Below are 19,779 nucleotides of genomic sequence, written 5' to 3' on the forward strand. Positions count from 1 at the left end.
GAGATTTATGTATGAGTTTCTGTGTCTCTAGGGGGGTAATGTACATATTGAATGGGATTCTTAGATGAGAGAAAAAGTTATCGCTGTCTGCCCAGTTAGTATTTAGTCATTTATTAACTATAGAATGAATTTGAACATTCACATCATACTCTGGGTTATAATTAAGTACTGTACTATTTCTCCAGTTTCTCTAATTGTTCCAGCTTTGGCCATCTAGTAGCCTTTATGGTTGTGTTCTTTGTCAATGCTCATTTTCTCAGCCCTTAGTATTTTGAGCATTTTCTTAATTCCTGGTAGTCCAAGTCTTTCATGATCATTTTGATTAGACCACTTCTTCACCAAACTCTGGTTACTTTTGTTGGAAAACAGTATCTAGAAGCTGACATCAGGAGCCTGGGTGTGTTTGCTGCTCGAATTTCTTCATTTCTGTGTCGACCTTACTCACAGAGGTTGCTAATATGCATAACAATATTAATAACATATGTGAAAACCACATTTGCACTTACTTTGGTATCTGTCAATATACATTGTAAGCTGAATATTACTTCATGCTGAAAGCCTTGACTACTTCAGTACTGCAAGATTAATTCTAACTTTTTTCTTTTTTTCATTTCCCAGCTTCTCTTTCATATTCAAGCATAGTTTCCTCCTCCATTAGCAAAATAATTAGCAAGATAACCTTTATTGTAAAATTTTGTTAACATTCCTTTTTATCTTTAAAGCTTTTGTACCACGTGTGTGGGCGGTATTAATTGCCCAGAACATAAATTGTCTTAAAAATATAAGACACATTTAGCCCTCAAATAGCTCATACCATATTCACATGTATCTTGTTAATTTTGAATATTTTACCATTAATATATATGCCAACTGTGGCTTGCATGCCAGCGAAGACCATGGGAAAGGCTGGGAATAGTGATGGCTGAATAATCAAACTTAATAAAATGATTCCCCTGTGGCCTCTGGTTCTATGAAGCTATAGATCAGTGGTGCTCAAGCAGAGTGGCACACAGGAATTACTTGGGAGTTCTGAAAAATGCTACTGACTGGGTTTCTGCTCCAGAGATGTAAATTTAATTCATGTGGGGTTCTAGATGGACAATGGGACTTTTAAAGGCTGCCCAGAAATTCTGATGCAAAGCCAAGTTAAAGGTTTCTCCTCCTTTGGCTAAGTTGAGACTCATTGCATCTTAGAGCTGCCTTGTTTCCTGAATGGATATATTCAAACTAAGTGAATGGAAAAATGCCATATATATTTAACTTTGGACAATGGGCCATTTTGTATTGTTACACCATTGTAGCTGTTATCATATAGAAAAGTCAATATTCATTTGACAAAAACATAATCTAAAATCTTTTAAATTCTCTCTCTGTCTCTGTCTCTGTCTCTGTCTCTGTCTCTGTCTCTGTCTCTCTGTGTGTGTGTGTGTGTGTGTGTGTGTGTGTGTGTGTTGGTGGATATGCATATGTGAGTATGTGAAAGCTGTAGGATAACCTTAGATATATCATTCCTCAGGAGATATCCTCATTGCTTTTTCTGAGACTGGGTCTTTATCATCCTGAATCTCCCACACAACCCTTGAGTCCCAGGAATTTTCCTGTCTCTGTCTTGTCAATGCTGGGATTACAAGCACATGTACCATTCCCAGTTATCTTACAGGGGTTCTTATGGTGATATCTCTCCAGTCCTTGTAACCTATAAATTTTTAAATGCATAAATGTGACAGAAGAGAAAATATGCCAGTATCTTTTCATAACTATTTATTTTATAGTTTAAGGCACATCTCTACCTTGATACTTGGGATTTTTCATGGCATGTTTTGTAAGTCTTAGAGACACTTCCACAATTCATTTTGAATTAAACAATGCATTCAAGCTTTAATCAGTGACTTGCAGCAGGAAATACAAAGGGTTTGTGTTTATGATTTATTCAGTTTAATAAACTCACTTCAGATGTGGGTGATGCTCTGTGAGTTTTAGGTATTGAACTGGAACCGACATGAATATTTTAATTCAGTGCACTTCAGTGGTGTGTGTTGAAGTTATGTATTTCCTATAAGAGAATGCGGTTCTTTTTGAAATAGAAGGAAACAAAATGGACACTAGAGTGAGCTTTCTCTAGCATAGTTGCTTTATACAAGGTCTATGTTCTGTACTCAAAAAAAAAACCTTACATTTAAATTTTGGGTCTATACTCATTTTAATCATTATCCTAGTAGCTAATTGTACATGAAAATAAAATTTTAGTATAACAGTGATTCTGTGGATATATTCTAAGTCTCAAAGGCATATTATTTTGCACTGTTTTTTAACCCAGGAGAGATTAAGATATACTGATAGCTTTAATGATCCCAGCCACAGAAATGATTGCCTTATTCTGGAATATGCTACTCATTTTTTTATGGCCTTGTGAATTAAGATTTAGTTCTAGCACTAAGGGCTGTCTTTTGTGGCATCTCCACATAACCTTTTCATGTGACTCAATCATCTCAAAGTATGGTGGGCTGGCTTCTGAGAGGGAGCATCCTATGATGACATATCTTGATTGTATAACTGTTGGGGTTTAGAAATGCTTGGGAGAAGAATACTTGGATGTGTCTTAGGGTACTTTCACATAGGGTAAACTGAAGTAGGAACACCCATCCTGAATATAGCTGGCACTATTCCATGGATTGGGGTCGTAGACTAAATCAAAAGAGAATGGTGAACTAAATGCCAGCATTCATCACCCTGTGCTCCCTGACTGCAGACTCAATGTGATCAGTCACCTCATGTTCCTGCTATTTTGACTTCCTACTCAAACAGACTGTACTCTCAAACTGTGAGGTAAAATAAACCTATTTTTCCTCACGTGGCTTTGTTTCAGACATTTTTAGCTCAGCGATGATCAAAGTAACAGATACTTGTCTGTGAGCAAGCCTGTCACAGACTTCAGGCAGATACTAAAGGGCTTGCAATAATACACCCCAGAATTCCCAAAATGTCACTGTTACTATTTCATCAAGCTATCCCAGATCACTAGTGTAGGAACTCAGATGCCAACTGAAAATGTGAGAAGTATTATGTGGGATTGGAGGAAAGATATTGAGGGTGGCTATCGCTAAAACTGTTCACCATTAGAAGCTTTATTTGATTCAATTGTGGAAAAAAAAAAAACTTTGTCTCTAAACTTGTCCTTTTATTTGTTAGCCACATCAGGATGTGCTTGAAGGTAAAATGGACACTAAATATGAAGGCATTGGAACCTCACAGGAAAGAACTGGTAGATAGGTCTGTGCATGCGTGTGTGTTTCATAATTTACCATTAATTCTTACTCATCCTTCAATTTCTCATCTTTGTGATGCTGGGCTGTTATTCTGAAAATTCCCCTTTGACTTCTGGATTCCTCCCATGCTCAGTCTTTAGGGGGGACTATTGGAAAGCCTAGCATCAGTAGCAAAGGAGGGGCATGACACTAATATCTTGGCAGAGTCTTACTAGAAGCAATTTCCAATTCTAAGGTTGATTTTCAATAATCCCTGTGTTGTCTGTGTTTGTAATGATGTAAACATCAAAAGTGACATCTTTCCAGTGAACAGGCTGAGTTATTAAAGGTCCCTGTAAGATTTTGGACTTTAGTAACCTCAGACTTTTCCCTTTGCTCTCTTGACTTCAGAGGTGTATACTATTCTTGTTAATTCTTTAATACTTGTTCATCCAACTCCTTACACTAAATTAATATCTGAAACATGACTGTAAGATTCTGTCTCTTATTTTCCTTGCCTTGATGCAGAAAATTATCTTATGTATCTGGCTTATCTTCCTGGCATGTTCATAGAGTATCAATCCAAAAGTTTTCTTCTTGGTAATAACCTTGTGCTAGGCACAAGAAGATTTAAAAAAATACTCTAGGAACATTTTCATGTTTCATAGAATGAACTTGAGCATTTGTCCAAATGAATAGGTTTGTGTTTATACCCACTGTGCAGTCAATGATAAACTTGAATTTCCTATGCCCTTGCCATGACCTACAAAATGCTGGGACTATAGGATTGCACCATCTCACCCATTCTATGAAGCACTTAGGATGGAACCAGCACCTTATGTATACTAAACAAGCAGTTTACCAAGTGAGTGACATCCTAGCTTAAATAAACAAGTTTTATTTTTGTTGTAGTATATAATTCACTTAGTTTCTGAGATGGTTAATCTTTATTGTCAACTTGAATGGATTTAGAAATCACCATGGAAACAATTCTTTAGATATATCCATGAGAGCTTTTATTTAACAGGACAAGAAGATCTACCCTGAATATGGACAATACCATCTTCTGGGCTGGGGTAGTAGACCGATTAAATTGAGAAAGTTTTATATATATATATATATATATATATATATATATATGTGTGTGTGTGTGTGTGTGTGTGTGTGTGTGTATACATATCTCCGTGTCTGTTTAATATGTATACAAAGGTGACGGTCTTCGTCAGAGAAGCCGGTTGAAGGGGCTGCCATTTTTCTTCTTCCCTCTTCAACAGAGCCAGAGCAACACTGCAGGTACACAACAAATATATGCTTTGATGGTTCTTTTATGAAAAGTGCTCGACCTCTCTCATGTGAGGTGTGTTTATTTAAAAGCATTTAAAATTGATATTGTCAGAGGCCCTGCTGCTAGAGCCTGCCACTTCGTTATGCCAGGGCAGCCGGGCCCTCCTGTGTTCCATATCAGATGACAGCAGCAGGAGGCAGAGGGGCATAATTTGAAAAATAGAATCTAATGATTTTGTTTTTTTCAGTCAGCAGGAGGAGGGCTCCCTACAGATGCATGAGCCTGTGTCGGAAAAGGTGTAGGTGATTTGTCACACACCGTTATAAACCTGTGGGAATACAGGCTGGGATTTCAGAGAGATTAAATAATACACAGGGATAAGAAAAGGCATTTTATAGAGATAAAAGGAGATAATATACGAAGGAAAAGAAATGGCAATAGCTTGATAAAGAAGAATAGCAATTCAGAGAATTGTATGTCTAATCTGGTAATGTCTGTCATGCTTACTTTTCATTTTTATTTTTTGGTTATGAAGTGAGCCATTTTCATGTATGCTTTTGTTGATGTCTTTTGGTGACAAATGAGAGCATATTAGTTGAGACTGAAAAACTATCATTCATCCTAACTTTAGTCACATAATATTAGACACCTTACTAATATCTACCATCTATCTACGCCTCTCATGACTGATGACAATTAAAAGTCCACAATATATTTAGCAGTAACTTCTATTTAAAAATCTGTACTTTAATAACTCAGGGAACTTTCAGTGTATTGTTGGCTAGCATGGTGTTGTGGGATGGACTCATTGCAGAAATTAAGAGGAGTAGGTGATTGACACACTAGCTGGAGATTGGAAAGGCCATCCTAAGACTGGTAGGCAGCATCACCACTTAGGCAGGTATTCAGGAAATGTCTCCTCAAGCCTAGTTCCAAAGAAACATCCCCATCTTGTGTTGAGATCAACAGGAGTGCTGATGTTTCTGCCAGCTGGGCTTCCTAGCAGTTTCAGTACTCAGATTGAATCACTTTCTTACTCATGAGTTTACCTACAGCCAGTGAGTCATGCATTCAAATCTTCAAACTTTAAACTCAAATTTAACCACCTGGGGTCTTCATGAACATGTTAATTTCAAAGAATTTCTCCTCAACTAAATCGTGGGTTAGTTTGGGCAGATTGTTTATATTTCTTGTCAAAATGGTTCTGGCAAAACAGAAACATTTCCCAATCTTTGTTTAATTAAATTTGTTCCTTGATAATTTGATACAGACGGATGACACATTTTGGTTGCTCTCTGATCACACCTTCTCTTACCTCTAGCCTGCCTCATCCATAACCCTACCCCATTCCCATCTAAACCAGATAAATACTAGATTCATGACTTATGGTTTTGCGACCCCATTTAGTTTAAGCAGGTTCATCTGTGTGACCATTGGCTTAGAAATATCCACTAGAGCCTAGTGGGATCACTAGTAGGAATACAAGGAATGGTAATGATTCCACTCTCCATGAATACATCAGTAACTAATAGTTCAATAGTGAGGAATAGGGCCTCTGAGTCATTCCTCCATCCTTGCCTGATTATTTATTGGGACATTCTTGTACAGACCAGTGTAAGGATGTGTGTAGCTGCTTTGGGTTGTTGACTACAGTTGCTGTGTCTTATGCAAACGGTAGCATTTTTGAAGCCTTTTTTCTATCTTCTTACTCTTATATTATTTCTGTCCCATCTTCTTACTGAACCTTAGAGGAGATAGTATTAATATCTTTCTTAAACACGAGCACTCATTTGTCACCTATTTTCAGTACCTTTTACAACTGTGGGTTTCTACATTCATTATAAAGAGAGGCCTGTTTTAGTAAGTCTAAAAGTAGCCGTTGCCTATAGGTGTAAATTTAAGTATTTAGAGAGCAATTTGACGCTGTGCTTATTTAATTAAGCAGTTGACCCCTAGGACTATGACCTTCTATGCCATGGAATTTTGACGAGTTTTACAGTATCAGTAATGGATTCCCCGCTGTGGAGTGGGCATCAAATTAGAGAGAGGTTGGCTACCCCCATACTAGTAATGCCACTATTGCATGACTGTCGGCACTTTTTCCCTGCACACCGATCTTACAGTTCACAAGGCTCACAACTGAATAAGACAATTGATGATTTTCTTTTCTCACAGGAATGTTACAATTCCTAACAACTTCCCCAGCTACATGACCACGCATGCACTGGTAAGATGCTTAGTCATTCCCAGGGCCTTACACTGTGTGATTACGTGATCTATGTGCATGCCTGGCGTAACTACATAAGCCCATATGGGCATGTATGGGGGAAACCTATAAAAGTGGGTCCCACTTTTTCCTCCCCTCTCTTCCTGCACAGTCATTCCATAGGCCCATACACATGTTTCCTGTTTCTTTCCCTTAATAAACTCTTACAGTGGGTTTTGTTGTACCTTGTGGCTTTTCTCGCACAGTAAACCACGCCACTTAATGCATAACATTACATTACACCACTTAATAAATAACAATAGAAGCCTGAATAGCACTGTCTGGGACTATGTATTTTAGTAAATATATTATTGCACATACAATAAAAATTGTATCTTCTCTCAATAACTTGAGAAATTTGCAATAGAAACAAAATAACTTTTTAATATATAAGCCTTAGTGTTTACCATTTCTCCTCTTCTTCAAAAATAAATCTAATTTTTAGAATTGTATGGAGATATTTACAAACTTTTGTTGAAGAAATTGAATCTTGTGCATTTATCTACATTCTATTATCATAAGGGGGACATCTTAGGAGATCAAAAGAGAAAAAGAAATAATATTGTCAGAAATAAAAAAATTCTATAATCAGTAGAAATATCCATGTGGAGAACAACCGAGTCTCATTGGAGAATGTAAAAGTCCTACTCTCTGTGAGTACCTGGGTTTTGCTCTGGTTTTGTTTTCCTACTTTTCTGACATTCACATTCATAGATGCCATTGCCTCTCCATCTTCTGCTTCATCACCAGCTTTCTGTGCCATTTAGCTTTATAAAAGTGTTTCTAGCAATCTAAATTTTGATGCATTTCTAGAACATCATTAGTTTTATTATTTATGTCTTGTTACACATGTGAAAATTCAATGGAAAGCAATCATAAAAAGAGGCAGAGTTTCAACAAAAATTTCTTTTGTGTAGTTTTGTCTGTGTTTAGGATAAGTCTAATGCATTTAAATGCACCTGTCACATTTAAATACTTAATGTCCCTTTATAAAACAAGAAAAAATGTTAGAATACAAAAATAGATGATGCACCTGCTTTCTACCTCCGGAAAAAATATTTTTTATGAAAAGTTATTTTTTCAGAAAGGTGGCTGGTTCAATATAATTATATTAAAATTGCTTTCCTATACAGTGGTAATAACAGCCATAATATACAATTTATAAAGAACTCACATCACACCTGTAAAATGAATTTCATAAGAAAAAAGAAAAACAAACCAAAAACTTCCAAAAAGTCAACTTAAACTTCATGAGAAATATAAAGCTATCAATTACTAAGATAATTAAATAAATGGAAAGGGCATCCTGACCAAAGAGCACAATGGTTAGCTTCCTGCATCTTCTTAAGTAAGCTGTAGTATCCAAGCATATCAAAGGCTAATCTAGGTATGCCTGTGAAAGCATTTGTTGATGTAGTTTCCATCTAGGAACTTTTCCTAATCGGATGGGTGGGTCTTACCCAAATCAGGTTTAAATCATCCAGAGTGAAACAGATCTATTGGAGGATAAATAAACTCTTCTTAAAGCCTCAGGTCATCTCCCTTAGAGAGTCCCAGGCCACTAGCATACCACATAGATATCTTTGCACATTTGCATGTCTCAGACTCCAGCTTGGACTAAGTAAATACTTGCTATTGACACTGGGGTCTTGCTGTTCTGTTCATGGCTGGTGTGCTCTCTGCCAATGTGCTAAGGCAGCAACATGGCTGACCTGTTTACCATAATTTTTTTTCAGTTGCATTATTTTCACTCTTGGGCCCAGGTTTTGTTATTGGTTCTGACTCATTTTTGCATCTTCAATAGAATTGTTCAAATTTTTGTCATCTGTTTATGTACCCTGTGTTTCTTTTGGTTGTTGCTTCTGCTGCTGCTGCTGCTGCTGCTGCTGCTGCTGCTGCTGCTGCTGCTGCTGCTGCTGCAATGCTAGGGAGAGCTTGTTTCAAGAAAGGGAATTGCAATTTACAACCACACCCAGAGCTCCTAATCTTGTTGAGGGAAGTTTGTGGTTCTTGCCCAATTGGCCTTGGTCTGAAATAAACTTTGCTGTAGGTCATCAATAAAACTGGATATGTTTCTCCTTCCACTTAAAGTTTCGCACTGCAAACTTGGCTATGATCCCGAGAAAACAGTCTGTCTAGTTTTTTATCAGTCTGTGGTTTGAGGCTATGAAGTTTGTGTTTGGAGTTAGATAGCAATTAAACTGAGGGTCCAAAGCTGTAGAGCATTGTTACCTCTCATAGGAATGAGTAAAACTAAATCCTGGCTGCCTCCAAGAAAACAGTTCCCTTTTCCTGAATGTTATGCCTTAACAATTCTGACTTTTGCTTATGTCTTCCTGAATGACATCATTTCAACAACAATAATTTGGCTGCCACCATTTGAAGGACAACGTCTCTTGAGCAAATTTGTTTATTGAGTGAATTCTTCCAAAAATGCAAGAATAAAATTTTTCATGCTCTCATGGACAACATTATTTGTATGCAGAATGCCTTAAACAAAATTCTTATTAACCTTTTTTCTTTCCTAAAATATTCCACAGGCAAAGCTAGTAAGTCATTAAAAAGAACTTAAACAACAAGGGAAATGACCCTAGTGGGGCTTTCTGCTCCTATGTTCAAGCTCTTCCATATTCGGCTTCTGTGTTTTCACTTGTATTAAAACTGCTTCCACAACTCTCTTGTTTAAATGTGTCTTCCAAGATCCCCAAATGCCAGTTTCCTCTAAGAGTGCCTCCCTACAAGTCATAGACACTCATGGAATTTAAACCTTGGACCACAGCAAAATTAAAAGAGGGGATTAAGGAATTACAAGAGAGGATTAAGTGTTTACTAAACAAGATGCCCAGGAACTATTTGTAGAAGAATTTAGAATTATTTGGAGTATTACTGGCCTAATATCAGCTGATCTGTGTCAAGATACTAAATTCTTACCAAAAGGACTATTGCAGAGGCCCCGCATTACTGCTCTGTTTACAAGTAAATTACATCGACTCTTCACATTCTTTTTCTTCTCTACTATATTTGATTATATATATATATATATATATATATATATATATAAAATATATATACATATAATACAGAGTGCCTCCATTCAAAACTTTTCTTGTTGTTCAGCATTTGAATTTTTAAACATTTTTATACATTTATATATTATATATTAAATCTATAGCCTTTCCTATAAGTTACTATTTTTCCCTCCTCCTCCCAATACTGATCCCCTCTGCCCTATTATACAAACACAAAGCTTTACTTCTACTTTTAGGTGTTACATACACACACATACATACACACACACACACACACACACACACACACACACACACACCACATGATGTTGTACATCTATATAAATATAAGAGCCACATAATATGAAATAAAAGAATATAGGCTTCAAAAGAAAACAGAACAAAATGATAATTTAAAGCTAGACATGATGGCACATACCTATAATCTCACCACTTAATGTGGGTGTGGGAGACACACAAATCTCTCTGTGTTACTGGCAAGTCTGGCTATATAGGATGATCCTCATTCAAATAACAAAAAACAAACCTCCATATCAAACAAACATACAAGCAATAAACAAAGAAATATACCCCCCCAAAAAAAGAAGAGCTGACTAAGCACTTTAAAACACTTGCATTTCTTGCAACAACAACAAACTATGTTCAGTTTCTTGCAAACACAAGGTGACTTATAGCCATACCACATGCAAGTCAGGCCCATAGGATCTGACAACTTCTTCTGGCTTCTGAAGGTGCTGTATACATGGAGTGCACACACATATATGCAGGCAATCTTTCACACAAAGTAAAGATAAATATTTAAAACACACACACAAAGAGACTTTTGTAGCATTGTACATTATTTAGTATATAACTTTGATAAAGATGTGTAGATTAAGATTGAAGATGTCCAAACTTATTGCAACTCGTTTACAAAAAAAAAAAAATTGAGACGATTCTTAAGTTTGATGATACATTGCAAGCACTATTTGAGATACAAATCAAAAACATACATAACACACATTTAAATGTATCATATTAAAACTGCAGAAAAGCAAATAAAGGAAGCAGAGAAGTACAGTATTTTAAGTATAGAAGAACAAGGAGAAAAATTACAGTAGAATTTCTATTCAAAACATGTGGCACAGAACAAAATGCTGCACTTAAACTGTTGAAATGAAATAAATAGCCAACTGGACTTCCATATTCAAAGTTATAAAGAAATAAGACTTATCTCTATCAAACGAAAGTAGAGGAAATATGAGGTTAGACTGTTTTCTATCAATGGAGATAATTGTGTATTGAAGTTGTAATAACAATGGCATGTTTCTCAACTATGGAATATGGACAAGTGTAGTGAACACCAGCATTTCTAGAAGAGTTGCAAAGAAAGAGCCATGCATTTTTTTATAAGACACTGACACTCTATGTGAAGATGGGAAGACACAAATTGCTAATGCTAGTTCAAGAAGAAATGGAAAACCCAAATGTCACTTCCTCAAAGAAATTGAATTGTTGCTTAGTAACTCTTCAAGAAAGAAATTCAAGGTCAGATTGTCTTCTTGGAAACTTATGAAAACAGATAATAGCACTGTTATCAAAGAAACAAAAAAAATGGAAGTAGTAGGAACTTTGATGTTCACCTTCAGAGGCTAGTATTACTTCACTACTGAAGCCAGATTTGCCAACTAAGAAAGAAGAAAACAGAGAAGAAGGAGGAGGAGGAAGTAGGGAGGAGGAAGAGAAGGAAGAGAAGGTGGAGGAGAATCAACAAATAAATGAGACCAATTTTTCCATGATCACAGGCTCAAACTTACTTTAAAATATGTTAAAGATTATATAAAAATTTATAGCTATTTTATATACATACATATGTTGCTAATATGTCATGGAAAGGGGTATTTTATTCCTTGTAAGCAATATCCTTTGAAAGTATACAAACCAATGGTATTAATCATATTTATATACAGAAAATATATGACTAGTTGTAAAGAATGTATTGACATAATTCAACTTGGACTAATGACAAAGATTGCAATATGACATCACAGATAGGGTGCTCTAGCAGAAAAAATGCATGGGACAAATAAATAAAATATTAATAAATTATAGGTTTTATTTAATTAGTTATAAAAATACCACATTATTATAAGATGTTGAAAACAGGTAAAACTGGGTATAGGATATATGGAAACTATATCATTTTCTCAAATTTTGTCAATCTGAAAATATTCTAAGATAAAACATTTGGTGTTCTCCCAAATGAAAATGACAGTGTTTTTTTTTTTGTGTTAAAAATGTCTAAACAATATCAAACATCCTTTTAAAATTTAGCTAACCTACATGTAATGCTGATACCTATGAAGAGCATTAGTGTTATAGGCATGAAAAAAAAGTTCAATGTAAGCGAGGGTATTCAAATTTACATTTGCATATTTGGCCATATTTCTTCACAAGAACAAATAGAATTGGGGATTATTTAAACTCAGTGATTTGGCTGGCTTTTGCTTATGAATTACTTATGTATATTCAGCTTTCAACAAAATATGGTTAAGGTTAAAGAACAATTATAATCATGAAATTAGCTAGATGAAAAACGGAAGTGATTGCTGAAGCAGAACAAAACTTTCATTTTATTTTAAAGTGCTATGCTTTTGGTTCTCACTTGCCTAGACAAAGCTTTAAAGGATTATTTGAAATTCCTAACATTATGTGAATGAGATTAAGAACATTGGGCATCAGGTACATTAAGCTTCTAATTTTTTCAGGTTTGGTATAGGACAAGAATGGCTGTTAACATCTGAAGCAGTGGGTAGGATTTAAGAAAACTCTTGCAGTTACAGTAAACCTATGAAAGATGTAGTTGGATTAGCTCTCACCTATTTTTGTTTTTAAGCAATGGTAATTAAAAATTACATGCATGAATCCCTCTATATCAATTTAATTAGGTTGAAATTAAGTAAGTGCAGCATCATGAGCTCTAATATCACACAATAGGAAGGTCTCTCCAGCTGTTGATGGTATGATATTATTTTTGAGATTATTATTAGAAGGTTGTGAAAAACTGGTTACAGAATGCAATTTTAAGTAACAATAGCTCAAAACCTGATCCTTGCTTGTGAGGAATGCAGACAAAGTATAAAAATGTTTGCCTTTAAGAAGCTGATTGTGGGAAGAAATAGGGAATGATGTGGGTTAAACCCCCAGTAAAGGCAGCTTTAGATACAAGAAGACTATAAAACACAAGCTGAACACAAATTGAGTTGGGGTTTGAGATGGAAACTAGCTCTAAAATGTAGTACCTGAGCCCCATCTAAAAGCACAGACTCCTGGTAGAACCCATGAAGTTGATCCACACAGACAGAAAGCATGTAAAGACATTAAGGCAGGATAATTGTGGCTTATTAAGAAAAATTACCACAAGGCTTTTATGTACTTTAGGATAATTTTTGAGTTGAAGCTAAAAAGCAAGTGACTATCAAGCACCTAAGTAATAAATCACATTTATTTCATGTATATTAACAAACTGATACAAAATACTTCATGTTTGGTGTAACAGCAGGCATCTTTTATAAATTAAAATACTAAAAATCTGTCATTAAAATATAAAAATAACTACAGTGTAATATTCATGTTAGACATAGTATATACCATTAGTTAGGATTATTCAGAGCCTGGATCCCTGTTCTTATGGGAAAGAAGAAAATTAACTACTTATATCTTTATCTCATCTAAGTGATTCAAGACTAAGTAGATTAAATTATTATATTTGTGGAGGACACATTAAGATCCCCATGTAATAGCTTGCATTGATTTGCTGAGAATGTCTTTCTGCACGATGTGAATATGTATTGCTATGATTGATTGATAAATAAAGCCATTTGGACTATGGCAAGGCAGCTTAGAGGCAGGGGGAAATTCAAAGAAACAGACAGGAAGAAGGCAGGGAGAGACACCAATCAGCTGCCCAACCAGCAACATGTAATGGGATGCAGGTAAAGCCACAGAACATGTGGCCATACATAGATGAATAGTTACGGGCTAATTTAAGATATAAGAGCTAGCTTGCAAAAAGTTTGAGCCATAGCCATGCAGTTATAATTAATATAATCCTCTGTGTGTTTACTTGGGTGACATGAGTGGGAGAGATTTGTCTGACTGCCAGCAGGCTGCGACACAGGAAGTCTTCTGACTACAGCTAGGGAGCCTTTAGGCCTTAGCAGTGAATCTGTTACTATTATTTTGCTAAATGGACATAATATCAAACTAGCTTCCAAATATGTATCTGCATACCCGTAGATCGCCTCAGTTCAGTCATCATCTTAGAAGTGTCTGTGTGTAGTGAGTGGTGGTTGATACAGAGACATACAACTGGTTAAAGTGTAGAGAACAAGTATAAGCTGTTCTCAGTCTCAGATGGGACATTTCACATCCTTTGTGCAGGGTTCAGGGATCTTTGTAAGAGCTGAAGAGGAAAATATGTGAGAACCAGAGACCATGGATGATTTAGTCACAATGGTAGCTTCTAGACAGGACTTGTGGCAGCTGTGTTTGCCTGTCCAAGATTTATACAAGATCAAGTCAGTCAACTAAACATGGATGAGAAAGGAACATGCCAATCTCTAATCCTAACTGAAGAATTTATGACTGTGAGGGGAGGAAGAGTCAGTTTTCTTTAGGACTGTAACTTACAGTAAGTAGACCATATACCATTGGACATCCCCACATCCACACATGGATAGATGGCACTAACTGGACTCAACCGTATTGTTAAATAAAAGAATAGACATGAAGCTCGAAAGGGGATAGGGGATCCAGAAGGAGTTGGATGGGGAGAAGAAGACAAATATAATGAAAATGCATTTTATATATTTATGAAATTCTCAAAGAATACTATTTTAATTATGTTTTAGAAAAGATGTACTATGCAGAACACAGGGGTTGTTCTTACTTAGAATGGATAGGGTTTGTGCTTTTCATTATTTTAGTTTAGAAGAAGCCTGACTGAAGATAAATCTGTGGCTGCTCTTTAATTCCTAAACAGGTTCAGAGTTGTTCCATCAAAACAAAAATCTCAAATGAATAGATACTTTAGAATTACTTAAGATGTTGCTTACTAAATATATTTAAAACCTTCAAAAAAGTTTTAAATAGGGCAGTCATTGGCATTATACTATTATTAGTCATTAAAAGGTAAGAGTTCATGAACAAATTGTGCTTTGTGTAAAGATTTCCTTTCATACTATAAGGGTGTCAACAAAATAGTCATAGCTACTCTTACCTGGATATGGCTATGGTCTAGGATTGTTTTCCTCTAATATTTGGAAGTTATCAGTGTTCAGCTGAGTAAATATACAAAAGCTTCCATCAGTGGTATGATTTCAGCTAATATTGGAAAAAGTGAATAAACATTTACAGAATCATTAATATTCATATGTAATCCAGTTTTTTTTTTTATCTACCCACCACCCACCAGGGAGAAGATAAGCAATAATCTTTAAAAGTTTGAGATCAGAACTAATTTTAGTTAGCCAATTTATTTATTTTAACACTTAGTTTTATTTTATAGGAAAAGAGGAGTCTATTGTCCAGTTCATATGGTCTGGAGTATTAATAGAGTACTCGAAATATGGTGATGTTCATGTACTGTATATGCAACAGTTTCAGTATAATTAAATAATGACAGTTTTATATGGCCTTGTTATATTTATAGAAAATGAGTTTATAAATTAGTTCTTTTGACAGTAGAAAAGTTCTCAGGAAAAATGTATACCACAGAGAATTTAATTTCACAAATTTATAGTACTAGACTACCAAATGAAATTGTAGATTTTCAATGGCAGTTCAATGTAGCTTCAGATCAGGATCTGAGAGCTGATAAATTGAAATATATTTATATCTTTGTTTGTCTATGTCTGAAAAGCTCAAACACTCAGTAATTTTAATTCAGAGTAATTCTTGTTGTCTAATTCAGACCTGTGTTTGATTTTCCTGGGTTATAAATGGAAAGTTAAGGAAATCTATTAGAGATAAGTTTAATTTTCTTAAAACAATGTAGGACTTTTAACAGTTCTCTGATTTACTGTCTCAATGTGCAAAATATTATCATAAAATCTTTACAAAACCAATGCTCAGGAAAGCTTAATGCTGTCTCTGTAGGAAGCCCATATGGTAATAGATAGTGCAGCAAACTGACCTAACTAGGTAGACAATTAACAGAGTATATTTCTTAAATAATACTCTAATTGTTTCATAAAACCCAAGGCAATATTGGAACGGAGTAGATTTGTGAATAACCACAGAATAGGTTTTGATAATTTAGGCATATTCATTTCTTTCTACATCATAAATATGGTAAAGTATTAATGATATTTATTTTACTCAGCAGTTATGGGGATTTCCTCTTGTGTTATTCTGAAAAGTGAGTTGTTATATTCAGGTTCTGCCACAATGGTAGGGCTTGGAGACAAAATAGTTTATGATGTAAGTAGATATTGTTCATCTTGGAGTAAAAGCTAGTTGTATGTCAGTGATAACTTAATAAAGGATGCAAATATCATTTAGAAGGCTATACTCATTAATAGAATCAAAGGATACTATATTACTAGTATATTAGGCTAGAAAGCAGTATGATAAATGAAATAATTTTATAATTTTTTTATTCAACCCTCATAAGAGTGAATACTTATATACTATAATAACATAAGCATAAAAATAATAAAAAAATGAAGTACATTGGGAATTTAAAAGAGATTACAACACACTCAAGGAGACCACAATACAAAAATAATTGTAATTTACTCTAATAGTGGATATTGATAGAGAGCAAGTCAGGCATCTGATGCTTATTCATAAAATAGAATCAGAACAATCTCTTTATCAGAATCTTTCAGGTACACAGAACTAATATTAGGTATGTACATGTGCACTCAAGTGTATGCGGTTGTGTTTGTGGTAGATAGACAGAGAATTTTAAGGATTCATCTCACACAATTTTGTAGGCAAACAAATACTTCTATCTTTTCTATGTCAGTGTGATCATTATAAACTTTTCTTATTAGCACTGTAATTGCTATGTCCTAAGGCTTTGGAATGTTGTGTCTCTGTTTTCAAGTATATGAAGAGATCTAGTACTTACCTTCTCAATTTCTTATCATGTTATGGAATATTACTTTAACTGTGCAAAGGTGTGTTACATTTGTTTCTGCTGCTTTTGTTTAATGATATAAGAATGTGTTACATTTGTTTCTGCTGCTTTTGTTTAATGATATAAGAATGTGTTACATTTGTTTATGCTGTGTTTGTTTAATTATATGTTTAAAGATGTGTTGCTGTTTCACCTTGCCTGGCTAAGGCACCTGATTGGTCTAATATAAAGCTGAAGTGCTGACACTAGACAGGAGAGGATTACGTGGCTGGTAAGCAGAGAGAATAAATAGGAGGAGAAATCTAGTCTTGAGGAGACTGAGAGAAGGAAAAAGGAGAGATGAGGGAGAAAGAGATGGAGATGCCTGGGGCTAGCCATGCAGCTGCCAGCCCGCCAGCAGAGTAGGTTATACAGAAAAGCAAAAAGCCCTGAGGCAAAAGGTAGATAAAGAGAAACAGGCTAATTTAAGTTAAAAGAGCTAGCCAGAAATGACCCCAAGCTAGGCCGAGCATTCAGAACTAGTAATGAGTCTCCATGTCATGATTTGGGGAGTTGATTGGTGCCCTCTCCTAAAAAGAAAGACTAGTACAATATTACATTCATGAAAAAGATATACAAATCTACATACTTGTGTACTTTTGAATGTTTCAGTGTTATTGATTTTAGTTTTATTGCACTGTGGCTTTGTGTTTCTAAAATTTGTTACATTTTGGTGGCCTGTCTCACATGGAGACTGTAATATGTGCTGGTGAGAACACAGGCACTGAAGCTGTTGGTTGGAAGTTTTTATTCACAAATACATTTAAACTTCTTGGCAAACACATGTAGTTTTTACAGAGAAAATTTTACCGTATATATAGTAAGGTGTAGCTAGAGTTTTCCTGCCTGGCCCACAGTCAGGACAAATCTCTGTCACCCGCCAGTCCCACAACCGCTCAGACCCGACCAAGTAAACACAGAGACTTATATTGGTTTCAAACTGTATGGCCGTGGCAGGCTTCTTGCTAACTGTTCTTACAGCTTAAATTAATCCATTTCTATTAATCTATACCTTGCCACGTGGCTTGTGGCTTACCGGTACTTTACATCTTCCTTGTCTTGATGGTGGCTGGCAGTGTCTCCCCCACCCTTCTTCCTGTTCTCTCAATTCTCCTCTCTGTTAGTCCCGCCTATACTTCCTGCCTGGCCACTGACCAATCAGTGATTTATTCATTGACCAATCAGCAACACATTTGACATACAGACCATCCCACAGCAGTAAGGTATTACAGTAAATTCCAGGGTAAGTCCTGGGAAGTATTTTGTTTTTGTTTGAGTTGTGCATTATTATAAATTTAATATAAAATGAAATCTGTCAGCTTTCAATGAAAGTCCTCACTTCTGATTCAAGACAGGGTCTCTCCTTGGCTTGGAGTTCGCCCCTTTGGCTAGACTGAGTAGAGAGTCAAACCCAAGGACCTTCCTATCTTTTCCTCCCCCACATTTGGATTACACATGAGCTCTGCCATGCCTAGCATTTTTTATGTAGGTTAGTGGGAATCAAACACAGGTCTTTTTGCTTGAGACGCAAAACTTTACTGACAGAACTACCACTCTAGCACCCAAAAAGTAAACAAACTTCCAGGACTTTATTTTCAAGTATAGACTGGACAGTTAATGATTTATTTATTCCAAATATGATATAAGGTGTAGGGAATTCAACGCCATGAAGAAAAACAGAAAATGTAATTCCAGGACAGTCTTTACACTAGCATAGATTTTTAGCTTATACTCCAAACTTTAAACAGCTTTATTTTACAGTTAGGAGACAAATTGTCTTCTTGACACTAATTTGCATGGCTTCTACATCTATTTGTCTCTTGGTACACGTAACTAGTGCCCCTCATTCGATCCTTTTCAGGCTGAACAGTCACACATTTTAAGTAGTGACCTATAGGTTTCAAATGGAAAACTACAGTTCTGTGTGTACCTTTCCTTTCAAGTTGGGCCCGTTTGACATGAACCAGAAAGCTTTTGAATGAGATTGTGTAGCATGTACCAGCAGAACTGGACACATACATTCACTGGCCAGCACTAACACTGTACTGCCATGCAGAGTGGTGATCTCCCAAGTCCTTTGCCTCCTCTTTTCAGTGTCAGCATTCACTCTTCCACACAACACAGCATTGTCTTCGGTGGCTCTGCTTGCTGCTGCTTCCTTAACCCTGGACTCCATGGACACAGCTGGAGGACTACTGGCATGTTGTAGGTCTTGGCAGCTGGGACTATAGCCCAGTTAAAGACTCATGGAGATAACGTCAGAGCCTTGAACTCACAAAGGTGCTATACCTTCACTTCAGCTGCACCTATGAAGTTTCTGCTGTCTCTGTATGACTAAGGAGTATTGATGATCCTCACCAGTAGCCTTGCAGGCACCATCACCATAGGCGACTTCTCTAAACATAAACACCTTCTTATAACAAGCCTTTTTCTGTCCCACCAGCCAGCTCCCAAATAATGACACAGACACTTCTAATTAATTATGAAAGCTCAGCCTATAGCTTAGACTTGTTCCTAACTAGCTCTGATAACTTAAATATATATATATATATACATACATATATATATATATATATGTATGTATATATATGTATATATATCTTATTCTTCCTGGTGGTTTCACCTCTCTTCCATCTTGCACCTCCAATTTCCTCTTTGTGTCTTCTGGCATCTTCTGCTTGCCTAGATTCCTCTTCCCTTCTCTCTCTCCAGAAATCCTACCTATATATATTCCTGCCTAACCACTGGCCAATCAGCTTTTTATTACACCAATCACAGCAAATTTGGAT

The sequence above is a fragment of the Peromyscus californicus genome, unplaced genomic scaffold, assembly GCF_007827085.1.
Source record: "Peromyscus californicus insignis strain IS unplaced genomic scaffold, ASM782708v3 Scaffold_15__1_contigs__length_86483966, whole genome shotgun sequence".
Taxonomy (NCBI): domain Eukaryota; kingdom Metazoa; phylum Chordata; class Mammalia; order Rodentia; family Cricetidae; genus Peromyscus; species Peromyscus californicus.